Source organism: Coturnix japonica, chromosome 4 (genome assembly GCF_054131305.1).
Source record: "Coturnix japonica strain WE chromosome 4, WE-NBRP24, whole genome shotgun sequence".
Taxonomy (NCBI): Eukaryota; Metazoa; Chordata; class Aves; order Galliformes; family Phasianidae; genus Coturnix; species Coturnix japonica.
In genome coordinates, this window is record NC_140666.1 from 59887176 (window position 1) to 59903746 (window position 16571).

Here is a 16571-nt window from a genome sequence, read left to right on the forward strand (position 1 = left end):
GATAAGACACACTCTTCAAAATGTACAGAAGTATGTCTCCTAACCTCATTATGCCCCTACTCTCCAGACTGTACATGCGATTCTGGACAATATTTTTCAATAGCAATCTGGTTATGGTTACACAGGGAGATCTAGATATGTGCTTATAACATGCATAATGAAAACCAAAGAAACCCTGCTTGTACTCACACTAATTTTCAGAAAATCATAAAGTATACACAGTTGTGTCTGTGTCACATGCTTGTCTAATTCCTCTCAGGAAATTTCTTATTGACAACCAGAGGCTCAGGTTTTTCTTGGGCAAGTCACTTTTTTGATACCAGCTCCAGAACCACATATACCATATATTGAAGGTTGTTGGTACCTACCTTGGGCTGAATGGGTAGGAGCTGACCCTTATCCTAAGAAAACTGCCCCTCTTTGAAGTGATGTCTGTTCATTCCTTCATTTCTGTAGATAACCCGGAATGAGTAATGAAAATGTTAAAATCCTATCTTAAACTTAAAACTAATACAATCACCCTTGTCAAACAGTGTCTCATAGAAAAGGGCATGTCATTTTACATATTTTCATACAGAATCAGCATTTCAGTCTCAAAGTTGGAAGCCGTCTTTTGACAAAAGCTGCAGTAAGATAGCTCTGCTACTTCGGTGCACTGGCAGTGTCACTGGAGGTGATCTTTCTGGGTCTCTAAAAGAAACATTCAAATGTCTAATCTCCAGTGAAACCAACCTTTAGAAATCTGCCCCACTTCTTTTCCAAATTAAAGAGGAAAAAAGAAAAAATATGAAACGCTTATTGGAGGAGTGCTAAATGTCAAATGAAACACGGTGATGCACACTATGAATCGCTTTCTGTTATTCAGACTGCTCTGTTTCAGTGCATTACTGCGGATCAAAGGGCTGCTTGGGGCTGCTTCCCTCTTTCTTTTCAGCAAGACTTTCTGCTCTGAGTTTTAGCATGTGTTGGGCTGTGCATGCACCATTTGTCAGCCTCCCCAGTTTGAAAACTTGGTTTTGGAATTTACATCAATAGAGTTGTTACTGCATGTATTCTGTGTGGCAAAGTTAAATGTACATATTACAGTTAGTCTTTTGCTGTGTTTGCTGTATTCTACAGTTCCACCAAGGTGAATCAAGAATAACAGGAGCAAAGATACACATTCCTAACCAATACAAAACATCAGACCAGGGAAAACAGACCCTTAAGAAAGACAATGTCATCAATCCATGATGCAGTTTCAATTTTAGTTTCAATTTTCCTTTTTTGGCCCTCTCACAGCACCTCTGAGTATTCTCTGAGAACTGAGAACCAAACCCATTCCACCCACAGCTGTGGAACTTCTTGAAGAAATGAAAGTATAAATCTATGGCCCCCCTCCAAATTGTCATCTGAAGGGCATTTTCATCTGTATCACAATTAACAGATCTGTGAATTCTGTAGTTCTCCAAACTGCATTCTCTGTCATGTTGGTGAAAGCAAATGCCTCTTCCTATGCAGTTTTAAAAAATAATTCTGTGTAAAACATTTTATATTAAAAATACATTTCTCAATCAAGTGCATATAAACATCTAAACATAAGGAACTGAAATGAATATAACACTGCTGATTTTTATATTGATTTCTTATCTCTTTTTCTTCCTCCTCCCTTTTGAGAACATCCTCTCCTTGTCCTTTTGTTTGTCTGATTACTTGGGAAACTGAATACAAAGGATTTTTACAGAATCATTGGATATGTAACAGATTCAATGTATTATTGGCAAAAGCCATATTGAAAATGACTTTGAAAAATGACTCTTTTCCAGTGGATTCAGATTTCCAAATTCCAAATGTTCACATCTCTATTTACGGTTACTTTAAATAGCTTCATTTCTATGGATGGCTGATGAGCTTCCCAGATGGAATATAAAGCTTTATGTAGCTCTTGAGAGGTGCTCCTTTTGCTCTTTATGAAGAATAAAGGAAGAAAAATAGCTTTCAACTGGTAGGATTTTGTGAAAAAACAACTGTTCGGAAAATGGAAACATTTTCAGACAAACTGACCAGCTGAAGATTTTTGGCTGTAAATTATTTGGTTTGCTTTGATGAAAGATTTAATTAAAGACTGGACTATTTTTATTCACAAAGAGAAGTATCAGTGTGACATTACCTGATGGATTAAACAAGTGCATAGCATGCTCTGTTGTTTGACTGCTTTTTCTTCAATCACTTAAAGTGCAGCTGCTGCATGCCTGATACTTACAAGGAATATGTTCTGCCCTTGCAAACATGTTATTTTCATTCTTAAAGAGCTAGGGGAAATAAAAAAAGAAGTCACGTTTCTCTTGTATTCCAGCAGCTTTTTATTGAAGAGCTATAAGAATAATTTGTCACTGCAACTTTGGCTGCAACTCAAGCGTGGAAATACTCACAGAAGTCCAGCCTGTGATTCTACCCCCAGTTATGAAGGCCCCCCCTTAGGGCCCTTATAAAATAGGATTTGGGATAGATTTTCTTTGGAGACTTCTAAAGATTTCCTGACATTCTTGAACAAGTTTAGACATGAGAGCATGCAGAACTGTGTCAAGGCAGGGGGTTTGTTATTTAGTTCAGACAGAGCAATTAAGTCAGAAAGATGCCATCTGGTCAAAAGTTGCATTCAAGTTTCATGGTTAAAGGTCTTGCACCAAAGACCACAAAAGTCACCAAAATGCTCTTGGCACCTTCAGTGCAATATGGAGTAGGATCTGACCAGGAGGGAAAAATACTAGAGTTGCAGACTTATCTTCTGTACATATGTGGGATTAAACTCTGCTCCATATGAGACCGCTACGGAACATAATAAATAGTTAGAGGCTACCACAGAGATGGGAAAGCAAAGGAGATTAAGGGGACTCATTTTTATTTCATTTGTTCATTGCACAGTCTGCAAGACAACAATAGAAAAGGGAAACAACTTTGTATTTATTATTATGGCTGAGCTTCATGTAATAAATTATGGAAGAAAAAAAGACCGAGGGATAATTGACTGAAAAAACAAATGTCAGTTAAAGTAAACACAGCAGTTTCTACTGAACCTATTTGTAAAAATGTCAAAGGAGCTGAGTTGTTTTCCTTCACAATATTTGTGCTGGTATAAAGGGACTGTGGTTTAATTAAATTTCCCCACAGAGACTAGATATTCCACTAGATGTCACTTTGAGACTTTGCTAAGATGAAGGACAGCATTCTGATGAAGGGATGCAGCATTCCCTACTGTGAAACGGATGGACTGAGGGATAATTCCTCTTACAGCAGGAGCCCGTAGTAAGGAACGTTAATTCTGGGGTGCATTATTAAGCACAAGGAGACTCATTACAAAGACACAGCCATCTGCCAGGAGAAAAGTTGCCACCTAGAAATGTTTACTAGCAAAGGTATCTAGCCAGTCAAAACTTTTTACACTGCTCCCTAGGGAAGGAGTGAGAAAACCACTGTCTTTGCCAACAATCTGCCCTGTCCTCTCTACAAGTAGGAACAGGGCCAGGCTTGGTAGGAAGGAGATGAGCTCTTGGGCAGCTTCCTTGTGCTGCTATGGGAGACATGATGAATTCAGGCAAACAGCAGCATCAAGGATACTGGTCCTAATGTGGATGTTCCCAGAGCATCACACAGGCAACAAGAAATCAATCAAATCAAACACATGGAAACTATCTCCAAAAAGGGGAAGCAGATGACTGACCCCTTTCTTGGAACTGTCCTGCTCTTTTAGCAACCAATCATTATTTAGTACACTAAAGAAAAGACACGAGATATCAAGGTTTCTCTAAGTGCTGAATATTGAATAAAAGTAGGGAAAGTGAAATACAGCATGCTTGTTCTCCTAAAAGCAGGTGAAAAATAAATGACGTGCCTCTGTTCCTAGTAAGATAATAAAAGAGTTATCACAATGGCATAATCCTACCTTTTTAGTTCAGTCCAAAGGGGCTTAATATTCAGCAAAAAGGGAGATCAAAACAAACCAAAACCCAGCTACCCTTTAATAATGCTGGCACACAGTTGTCTTTGTATGGAGCAAGAGCCTGTGTTTGTACCTACACTCAGCTGTGAAAATCACACAGAACAGGCCGCTGGGACACAAAAATCCAGGAAATGTGGGGGGAAAAAAAAAGGTAAAAAACACAAAGAAATATGTCTGTGCATTAAACACACTATGCCACATCTATTGCCAAGGGTGGCTGTCCAAAGCTCCAGCAAGCTGCATACTGTTTGTGTTGTCAACAAGCAGCAGCTTTTGTACCTATGCACGTTTGTTTACTAAATATATGAAAACAATGGAGCTCAATTAAAAGTAGATTAGTCACACATGTACCAAAGGAATGTGTACTTAACTGACTACGGTGAATCTGGCTCCAATTAAATCCCCTGGAGAGGCTGCTCTGGCATGTCTGCTGAGGCCTTATTGGTATCCCATCTAGGCACAGTGGTGGCTATGGCTCCTTTAGAATATATTAAATGGATCCTATAATAATGATTGGGCAGATGTTGTGACAGCAGAAGTTTGCTGCGAGCACGCAGATGGGGAGGCAGATTTTCCTGGGAAGGGAACCATGAGTTGATGGGTTAATTTCCATTATTGCTTGGCAACCCACCACATGCGTCAGCAGAGACACTGGAAAACCCCTTTTAAGGAACCAAAATGAAAGCTTACACAAGGAGATGATTTATAAAGGCGTACTGTCAACTATGCAAGCCTATGGAGAGAATGTCTGAGGGAGTTTTTACTTCTAACTTTATTAATGAGAAGAAAAGAGAGAGCATGCGAGCAAACAGAAGGCTATGAAAGAATAATTGGGACACATTAAAAAAACCCAAACACTGCTGGGCTGAAATTGGGAGTTCTAGGAATTCTGTTCAGGCAAGCTCTTTGATCTAAGCAACTCTTTCAATCAGAATATTCTAAATTAGAGATTTTCAAATATATTCAAGCTTTAAAGTGAGCTGGGTCAAAATCCTTCATTAGATACTGACGGAAGTCTGATTTAGGATTAGCAGCTACTGGTTTGAGATAGCCAAGAGACGTGATTTTGCTTTAAGATTATCTCGTGTAGGGCTCAGAGATCAGTTTTTAAAAATTCAAATGCATGGAAGAACATTCAGGTGATTTTAGCAATATTTTACTCACCAAGCTCATATCTTTTACTATCTTAAAATATGTGATTAGGAGAATAATGTCAGTGATACACTGATATTACAATTCTAGAAGCTGTATATGATATGATTATGGCAGCCATAATTAATTGTGTTGTTGCTTCTGCTGATGATTATAACTTCCTAAATTACCACGAGACCACAAATTTGTGTAACACTGCAGAAATATCTCTGGTATGTGACAGCTAATTTGCTGGGGAACCTATCCCATCTTTTGACAATGACATTACAACACATATCTGTGATGCTATATGCAAAACAATCTACAATGAATTAACTAACCAGCTTAGTAACTTTACAACAATGTTTTTTATTTGTCCACCCAACTAAAGCACATGAATCACAGAGAAGCCAGGGGATACTCCCCTACAGAGCAAGTTGGTGGTAGAGTCAGATGGGTTGTCAGAAACTCATGCTATTGATATGCTTTTCTAATTTCTAAAATGAATTATCTTTTTTTTTTTTTTTTTTTTTTAATTGATTTAACCTAACTGAAGTATCTAATATATGCTCCAATAAAAGCTAAAATGATTCTGCCATGGCCTATTGAAGTCCTATCTGTTCTACTATAGAGAAAAAAATAAAGCTTATTCCATTAATGTAATTGCAGAAGTACTCTCATCCTTTAAAATTCAACAGCTTTGGTAAACATTTTGATACAAAGAAAGAAAACTACATGAGGAAATCCAGGCTCCAATTAAACCAGTGGAAATTTACAGGCTACAGCGGAGATATGATTTTTGTATACTAGCCTTTAGAATAACATCTCTAGGCATGTATTCAATTTGCATACAAATTGTTAGGCCTAGATATCCTTTACTTTCTAGAGTACTTTCCTGTAAGCACTTAGGCTCCTTGTCTTTTGGCAGAAAAAGCAGATAGAGTAATTTGGGGTGTGGTGCGTGTGGGAAATGCAGAATATTTGTTCTGTAAACCATACACACACGCTTCTATTTTCAGATAAGAAATAATCCCATTTACTTGGTGGTACTAGCTCTATATGTATAGAGATGCTGAAATTAGAGCCTTTATGAAATGAAGTAAAATGCTTCTTTGTTCATTCAGATTTTTAGAGTCTCAAGGTATGTATCTGTGTTCTCAGTTCTGAAAATGAAGAGTTTGATCTCACTCACTGGAATCTAAAGGTAAAGGACTGGATCTTAAATTACACCTGTATTTTCCTGAAAAGGCTGGAAATATTGATAAGCAACACACACATATTTCTCTGAAGTATTTCTGCAGCAATAATGGTATATTTTCAACATAGCTTGTTCTCTCATAGTGATGTTCTGTTCTAAATATATGATTCCATACAATAGTTTTGCAAGAAGTTTCTTTCCATCACCATATCAAAATAGTAATTAAAAAACCAACGTTTCTGTCATACAGTGGGAGACAGAGTGAATCAGCTGAATGTACTTCTAGAAGTCCGATTTTCCCTTTCCCTTTCTCTTCCCATTGGCTGCTGAGTGTTATTCCAGTGCTCAGTGGAATAAGCGTACAACTCTGAATAAATCTGCACTCAAAGGTATTCCTCCATGTTACTCAGGACAAAGGCCTAAGACAACCCTGCCACTTACAACCCTACAACTAATTAGGTCTTTGCTGCCTGTGCTCTCAGGCAGCATAAGTACTTGTTCTAACATGGTGGGAAATGAAAGGTTAAAATTCAAACAACACTTCAGGTAAGTCCAGTGGAACTACAACTTTGATTTAAAGAGCATCAGATACTCTGAAGTTCTTAGACAGCTAATATTCAAATTGATGGGAAAAAGACACCAAGAACTTGCTCTAAAGTATAAAAGGTCCAGTCAAAATTATGTTACTGTCAAATATAGTTAAAGTCAGTCAAATTTATTCAGGGAACGTAATTTTTAAATGTGTATTTTAGCAGGGTTAAGGCTATTTTTAAAATAAATTATTGGATGAATATTACTATATTTGCTGTAATACATTATTATCAAGTATTTGGAAAGCTTCAGTGTCAAGTAGTTACATTTTCTAAAGGAACTAGCTTTTGGGAGATGTACTGACTTCGAGGTTTTAGATCTTTCATCTCCCACCTGCTAAGCTCAGCACTGCTTCTCACACTCCATCCATTTTTGTTTAGCCTCATGTACATATTAAGCATTGATTTGACTTGAACACATTGGGGTCTGTCTTCTGAATGAAAGGCATTCTGCCAGTTGTAATGCAGTTTATGTCTAATATAGGTATAGGGAAATGTAATCTCATCATACTTGTGCTCTACCACTGACCTGTTTTCATTTATGACCAGCATTCATTTATTAGATGCTGTAGTCCAAAACCAATCATTTTCCTTCAACTTAATATACGTGAGAAGCGGTTAAACAAGGCCACTACATGATTTGAGTGATAAAGAATTGCTCTAAGTGGTAAAATGTTAGGAGGTCTGTGAAAGCCTGGGGGAGAAGCAATTGTTGTCTTTTTCTTTCTTTTTAGCATATGGAATGATGCCTGAAGATGGAGCTGTTTACAAACTTCTGTGGGATAAAGGGCAGCATCTATTTGCAACATAGACTTCACAGAAACAAGCATTGTAATTACTGTTATCAGGTGTAAATAGATGTCCCAGTTTCCTATAGATAATGTTAAATTTACTTGTAAAGTAGTTATATACCACATATACACTTCCCCCCCCCCCCCAACTACTTATAAAGTGTTTAGTTCCAGAGGCAAATAATTCAGCAAAACATTAAATGAATGCTAACTGATAGAGGTTTGTGTTTTTACCAATGTTTCAATGTGATTTTTGGTAATTTTCAAAGTCTTCAAAAGGATCTATGTCTTCCCCCCCCCCCCCAATATTTTGAGCATGTGAATGTGTGTATGGCCATATTGATTAGAATTTATCATCATGGCAGTTTCATAGTTCACCTCTTTCCATTAATCAACGCTAGAAAAGCTGTTATGCTCAGCTACAGATGTCAATCTTTTCTCTCCTTCTGCAAATGCAAAGTCCATCCCCCTGAGGGAGAATTTTCAAAGCCAGTTCGATGTAGCCAAAAAGCAGTGTGCCCGACAGGGATTTTTTAATTTTAATGCATGAGCATTGGTGTGCTCATATGCTCCTTTCTGGTGAACATTCTTAATCCTTCAGTATGCAAGAATGATTTACACACTGATGATAAGCAATGATTAAGTATTGGAAGAGCCAGGGATGAGGTGATCAAAAAAGCTGTTTGAGCACACAGATTTGTGCTAGCTATATTGAACTGTAGGTGTCCCTGCTCAGTGTAGGGGAGTGGGACTAGATGACCCTTCCAACTCAAACAATTTTATGATTCTGTGATTCTACATACATATTCAGTCATTCCTTTGGTTTAGAGTAACTGCAAGAGTGCACGGATAATCCTGGAAACTTGACAAAGAGGAGGCACAGTGTTTGCTCCACTGACAGCCATTGTTATAACATTAGCTTTTCACCAGCTCTCTCACCTTCCTTCCAACAAAACACGCAATGTAAAACACTGCCCGAAGCTACTCAATCCATTACTTATTTTAAATGGATTATCTACCCAGATTATCTACCTAACTGGTATACCATTCCTAATTTTCCTTGTGCTGTTAGAAAACATTTTGGCTTTGTAATAAACAGTACTATTCTCAGAGAAGCACACACACACACTCACAATCACGCTGCCTTTTTCTTGCAGTTGCACCAGTTTAATTAAGACATTTTAATCAAGCTCCTGTGCTGTCATCAAAATAATTAATCTTACCCACACATCAGAATATAAGCAAGCTGTTGGCTAATATTTTACCTAACTTTTTAAAGAGCACTACATAAATAATTAAAAATACCATCTACACCTTGTTTAATTACCAGACTTAAATCCTGAAGCTTCATCAAGTCTCAAAACAAAAACAAACAGAGGCAATACCAGTGTACACTTTTTTGGGTAAACATGCCTACCAATAACATAATTTGGAGCCCTGTCTTTTGCACACACAAACAAGAAATCCCAGAGGTCACTATTGAACACTAATTTTCAGTAGCCAGTGAATATTAAAGGATTAATTTGGCCAAAGGGCTGTCTGCATTCACAGAATCACAGGGGTTGGAAAGGACCTCATGTGATCAAGTCCAACTCCCATGCTAAAGCAGGTACCCTACAATAGGTCACACTGTTAGGTGTCCAGATGGGTCTTGAGTATCTCCACAGAGGGAGATTCCACAACCTCCCTGGGCAACCTGTTCCAGCTCTCTGTCACCTTTACCATAAAAAGTACTTCTGCATGTTGGCAACAAGGAAAAATCTGAATAAAGATCCATGTGAGACTGCATAGACTGAGTTCCCTTAGGGTACCACAGTATACCCTTCCACTTTCTTTCATAAGAGAGCTGGCAGCAGTTCCCTACTCTCATTTAATTTGTCAGTACCAAGCTGCATTGCACAATGGTGATACTGTAGTACAGTGACAGGAATGATTACTGAATAAAACCCAATTAAATGCTTCAGGCATAGTGAAAGAAGATGGGCAATACAGAAAGCAGGGAGCTTGTCTCATGTGTTACAGTAGCACTGGGCAGCACTTTCCCCATTTTCCTTCCACTGTGTCTCAGTTTTGCATACAGAGCCATGGCAGAGCCAGGTACTGTGCACTGTGGGAATTCAGTCTTGAGGGCAATGAAAATAAGGAATGCAATGGCAAGATCTGTGCCTGAAAGGAAAGATTTCATTTCAACTTATTCCTTGTCATGCTCAATGTTCTCAAGGAAGTTTACAAGACTTAGCTTTACCTTTGGGTGGAGGCAATGAGATCATTCCTCTGCATGTTTCAGTATGTCCTGGGGATTCTCGCTCTTGTCTTCTCACCACTGATTAGCGGTTATTAGGATTTATGGAAAAGATAACATCAGAAATCCACTGTGACACTTGTTTTTTTTCTTCTAGCTTGTTTTTATTTTCCTTATCCCTTTCTTCCTCCTTTTCACTTCCATCACTGGTATCTTGAAATCTTGGGCAAGCGGATGTGATGGGAGAGAAAAAAGAAGAGGAACAAATGGCTGTTTATAGGCATACCAGAAATTTGGGTCATTGAAAATATCTCCATAGACTTCCTTGGCCATATATTCAACAGAACTCTTAAGACTTTCTAGTAATTATAAAAAGAAAACAAATGTTATTGTACTCAGAATCTCTGACTGTTTATCTTGACTGCCAGTGATTTCCCTTCTCTCCCTTTGCTAATATTTATCAGATAAACATTAAGACAAACTGTACAACACCCAGCTACTGACAGCTTGCTTGAGTGTTACTTACTGTCAGCTGAACTGTGTGTTGTGAGCCAAAGGTGAGCTTTCTAATAGGGTCAAGGTCAACAGCATCACCACAGACAAAGATTATTGTTAGCTGAATGAACCACTAAATAAGAAGGTGAAGGTATGGTGGTGTCATCCAACATCACTGATTAACTACATACCAGTCACTGTTCTACTTTACTCCTTTTTTTTTTTTTTTGGTGTGTGTGTGTGCAGTAAGCAGTATGTATCTTCACTAGGTTCATAGTATGTGTTAGAATGCACTATGTGTAGTAAGCAATATGTATCTTCAGTAGGTTCATGGTATGTGTTAGAATGCACTACAAGCAAAAGATCCACTGAAAACGTCATCAAGATTTCTTGTTATTGATACCATACTGTTCGGGACTCCTCCTTCTGATCTTTATGTTGCAATTCACCCACAGAGGTCTTTAACAAAAGTATCTTTAAAAAAAATAATTGAATCCATTTAAGTTCAAAAACAAGATCCAGCATCTGACAGAATTCTGTTGTATTATTAGGAAAGACCTAAGACAAAATGGGGGTTTAATTGCACAACCAATTGTATTATGTTTTAATTTATTGCTCACAGATTCCTTAGGTGTAAAAAAAAATTCTCATTGCTTTGGTTGGATTTCATGAATGCAATTCAAAATGTAATTCTTGTAAAGCTGCCTTGTTACCTGTACTGTATTTAAAACCATTTATTTTATCAAGGAGAGAGAGCAGCAAGGCTTTGTTTAGACATCCTGCCTTCTCCTGCAACATTCTTCAACCTAAGGATGATGAGGTCAGCAGGCCAACCTTGCCTCAGCTCCCTCAGTCTGTTCAGCTAGAGTCATAGTCACATATTTCTGGTTTTCTTTTCCCTTTCAGTGAAAATTCTCTTACCAAAGCCAAAGTATCTTAATTCAGATAACTCATCTCTGCTTTTACCTGCTTCCAGATACATCTCCACAAAGAAAATATAACCAGCATCTACTTCCTTTCTTGGGATCTGTAATACTTCCTTGTTTGCCTGTGCTCAGATACAGGAAGAGTTACACCATTCACAAAACAAAACCAAACCAAAATAAAACAAGCCAAACCAGAAAAGGTGATGGAGTTGAATGACACTAAAAAGAAAGCAACAAAGAAGGAAGCAGAATTTTTCGTCCACTTTCAGACGAAGAGGTTGGAACTCAGTCTATAGCTGAAAACTAACAATCACTTCTTTAGAGAAACATATCAACCTGTCATTCTTGTTGTACGGATGATAACTACCCTTAAAACAAACAAACAAAAAAAAACCGTAATAAAGGAAGGAAGGTGTTTTTACTTCACTATGGACTTGGCCTCGATCATATGCTATCAAAACTTTATTATAATGTTTTAGCTGAGCTATTTTGGTGAGCTGCCTTACGATCAATGCCTTACGTTTTCTGTAAACAGAAATGCGCCCTTGTAGCCCAGAAAGCCAACCATATCCTGGGCTGCATCAACAGAAGCAAGGCCGACAGGGTGAGGGAGGTGATCCTGACCTTCTGCTGTGTGCTTTGAAGCCTCACCTGGAGTCCAGATGAGGAGTCCTCAGTAGAAGAGGGACATGGACAAATTTGAGTGCATCCAGAGGAAGGCCACAAAAATGATCCAAGGGATGGAACATTTCTTCTATGAGGACAGGCTGAGAGAGCTGGGGCTGTTCAGCCTGGGGAAGAGAAGGCTCCAGGAAGACCTGAGAGCAATCTTTCAGTATCTAAACAGGAGGGGGATGTTGGGGAGCAATAAGAAAGAAGGGGAAAATCTCTTTATCAGTGTCTATGGTGACAGGACAAGGAGAAATTATTTCAGAATAAAAGACTGAAGGAGTAGTCTGGATATATGGAACAAGTTTTTACAATATGGGTGGCGAGGCACTGGAACAGGTTTCCCAGGAAGGTGGGGGATGCTCCATTCTTAGAAACAGTCAAGGCAAGGCTGGAGGTACTCTGAGCAACTGATCTAGCTGTGGGTGTTCTTGTTCATTGCAAGGGAGTGGGACTAGATGACATTTAAGAGGCCCTTCCAACACAAACGAGTCTATCATTCTACAATCTTTAGGTTAGATTTCTGTTACAGTGGGTAGCTTTTCAAGAGTAAGAATGGAGCCAAAAGAAAAATGATAGCGATCAGAAGTAGTCGCGTACATTTGTGGTTCAGATATGGGAGGGCAAAGTTTAAATTTGTCAAGGATACCACTCCCAGATAACCAAGCTCCAATTGTTTTTTAGCAAATAGGATTCCTGTACTCAAGCCACACCCTTCAGAATAACTACAAACTTGTCAAAGCAAGGTGGGGGGGGGGAGGTGGCAGGGGGCACATCTAATCTTGTTCATAGATTTTGATGATAAGGTTGTTAGGAAATCAGACTTAGCAAGACAAAACGAGTATTATTGTCATAGCTCCTGGCACGTCAAAAAGGTAACAATGAAATATCAGCAATTATGAATAGTGAATATTAACTGCTCACAGAAGTATGCACAAGTGAGAAAGGAGTTTTCTATTGCAGAGAGAGGAAGATTATTGCCACAGGAATAATTGTGAAGCAAAGTAGGAACTTCTGAGGACCAATCAACATAAAACCAATTAAAAAGGCCATAACAGCGTACTGGATTGAATAGGATGAAATTAATATCTAAATAGTTTAATTTCTTGTATAACAAATAAATTAAAGCATTTTTTCTGGCAAATAAAGAATAACTCTCTAATGCAAAGTCACTGCTTCTTTTCATATCAGGATTTTAAGTGCTGGGTTGATCACCTATGAACATATGCCCATTTCTTAGCCTGTGTGAGAATGGCATGCAGAAATCCCAGTCTCTAATAGGAATGAGCCACATTGCTGATGGGTCTTTGAATCACAGCACAGTGCAACACACTGTACCTGTGCTCTGCTGTCATTGCCATCATACTTTATCAGCCAGAATGACCTATAGCTCTCCCACAGTATTCTGTCTGCATATGATGATCAATTGCGATATAAATATTGTACTGCCAAGACAATCCTTCTCTATGAAAAGAATTAATTTTGAGGACTAACATGGTTAATTCAAATTAGGCAAGTTAAAAACCTAACAAAATGAAAAATACATCCTCAGTGGAAAAAAATAGAAATACTACTTTTTTCAGGTTACTATAATTAAACCTTAAATTTTAATAAAATAAAATAAAACATATAGAGAAAAAGTTTCTATTCCAAGTCTGTTCTGCTCTGGTTTTTCTTCCATTCCTATTTACTTTATATATAGCTTTCGAGCAGGATGCTTTGTTGTTATTGTTTTTTTTTTAAAAGTCTGAAATAAAGCATTAATTGACCATAAAGGAACCCTAGAACATTGCCTACAGTGTCCAGAGTCAGTCCAGAGTTTTCTTATTGTGTTATTTTTCTCTTTATAACCAAATAAAAATGTTTTTGATCCATTTTCCCAAAATCTTTCGTTGCAGGTGATATGGATATTCTAAACTCTATGCCTATTTTCTGCCATCTGAGTCATCTGCTTATGGCAGAAAAGAGAAGATGAGAAGGAAAGCCCAATATTAGTGGTGAAAGAGATTAAAATGCAAATAAATGACATTACATTTTAAGACTGCCATGGTAGTTTGTATTTGACAGAAAGACAGCATGGCAGGTTTTCCCCTGTTACTGCGACAGGTCACCATTTCTAATCTCAGGGTCATGTCCAAGTTCTCACTTTCATAATTGCTTGGGCTGACATCTATTTTGACCTTTTTTTCATTTTGGCCTTCCCAACTGAGAGAGGTCACAGACACATACAGAGGCAGAAGTTCCATAAAACGCCATAGTGATTATGAAATAGGACTCCTACTCCTCTGGCCTTTGGCATAAATGGATATATAATCTGCTATGATATTTTAACCCTTGAAAGCTGCCAGCAAACACAATTGTTATGCTTTGATACAATTTGAGAGAGCTATTCTTACAGTACCTTCAGTGTTAATTGTTTGGGGTGTACTCTGAAACATAATTATAGATCCTTTGTAGCTTTAGCAAGGAATGATTAATGACTAATTATCCACATTTGCTAAGAAAGTACAGTGAATATAATTTCATATAATTATTTGCTATTATGAGTGGTGTCAACATCTTTATCATGTGATACAACAATCTCACATTTTGTTTGATTGATTTACTGTTCTGAAACATTAGATTAAGGCCTGCATATTCCTGCAAAGCTTCTGTGAAGATGGAAGCTGCATAAATATTATACTGACCAAAAATGTACAAAGTACAAATGCACAAATTATCTCAAATGAAATAGTCATGATACATAAGCTATCCTTCACTACTCTCTACACAGTGCTGAATAGCTTCTTACTGGCACTTTGTTATAAGGCACAGCCAAATATCAAGCCAATGGCAAGTGACTGAAAAGCAAGTGTCAGCATTCTATGGAAAGGAATCTCTACGTAATTTGTGCTTAACAAATATTCTTACATATACATATCCAGTAGTATGAAGATTACATTTAAGTGTATTTTTATATATATTGAGTCCAGAGAGAAAACACAAGGTAGGTGCTGCAGAGCAAGAGGTTGATGTGCTTTCTCCGTGAGAGGAGAAAGAAAAAGTTGAGGGCAGGGTTGGAAAGTATACCTTGGAAGGTATAACGACTTAAATGAAATGGGAAGAGAGGAAATCTGCAAGATCTGCAAGCATCTAAGATGTTGGTGCAAGATAAAATATAGTTCTCTCACAAAGCAGGCACCCTTGGATGTTTTCCAGGAATAATTTTGCCCTAGATCTGGTAATATCTTTGGACTGCCCATATAGCATAACATACTTCTCTGTACCAGGAGCAAAAATAGTGGTTGATTTTGGTGTATACGTAGAGATACCTTACCTCTTTTTCCCAATTTTATCCTTTTCATCTTATTAGGAACCAAATGAATAGTCAGTTGTCCTTCAGTTCTCCCTCCTTTCTTTTTTAGGAGTTCTCAGCTTTACCCTGTGGAAGACATTGTTATCCTAACATCATACCAGTGTATTCAGCACCTGCACAGAACACCATGTAAAACCCATTGCATATATCATTTCAGTAACTTTTAGTAAGGCAATATATGGAAGCCAGATAATTTTTTTCCCTTAATCTAAAGTACTTATGGGATACATTAGTACAATGATATATAGATTATGCATGTAGTATTTAATGTCTTAGCCACATTTTCCGCAAAGAGACTTTGGAAAGTTTCACATAAAGAGCTTTGGAAAAAACTGATGTTTAATAAATGTGACATCAAGAAAATGGGGGAGCAAGAAGATGAAAAATTAGTTGGTTTTCCTTGGGAATATAGCATAAAAGTAAAGCTTCTTAGTTTTTTATAACTGTAATTAATTCATTTGATAGTCTTTAAAGTAAAATATAACTCGGAATGGGGATAAAACATTTTAAAAGGTAAGATAATAAGCTGTATTTTCATTGAAAAAATTTGCCTCCCTGAAATGTCAATCTTAAAATTAGTTCAATGACAGGAGAATAATTCTAACATTGCAATGAGTGTCACAGTTTAGTTACATTTCATCAGATATATCTTCTTTTTTTCAAGTCACGTAATTAAGAACCATTAGGTACATTTTTTTGAAATCTGATGAAATCATTCTTAAGTTAATATTGAAAGGAAGATAAATTGCTTTTCATGATTACAATGTCAGACCTTGGCAAGCTCTGGGAATAGACCTCCTAAAAATACATTACTCCTTTGTGAGGTCATAAGAAATAACACAAGGACTTCAGTGGATTTTCCATGCAAACATACTAGGCCTTTACGATTACATGCCGTACTATTTTTGTAGACTATACAACACTCTTCACAATGCAGCTGCATCCTGAAAAGTAGCTGCAAATAGTCCTTCCTTGCATAAATAGCTACATTGGATTCTCAGTAACAAGGACTCAGCAGTATGGATCCAGGTGACCAAACTCACCAATCCACATAAATGGTATTTTGTTAGGGTGAAGCTATCCAGCTATCCACTTTGGAAAACAAAACAGCCCCCCCCCCCCCCAAAACTCATACTTTTGAAAGATGGGTAGGTTTCAGTAAAAAGAATTCAAATGTAACCAAATTTTGCAAACT

At 37.6% G+C, this 16571-nt stretch overlaps 1 protein-coding gene across 2 annotated transcripts in view; it reads right to left on the reverse strand.

Moving 5' to 3' along the window:
* Nucleotides 1-1306: 1306 nt before the first annotated feature.
* LOC146761092 (uncharacterized) overlaps nt 1307-16571 on the reverse strand; it is a 349547-nt gene continuing 334282 nt past the window's right edge. The window contains exons 26-28 of one of the 2 annotated variants that reach the window (XR_014945937.1): nt 15338-15442; nt 9935-10152; nt 1307-2291 (exon numbers count right to left, since the gene is read on the reverse strand). The gene's annotated coding sequence lies outside the window, so the exon portion shown is untranslated. The other variant, XR_014945936.1, reaches the window with a different exon arrangement.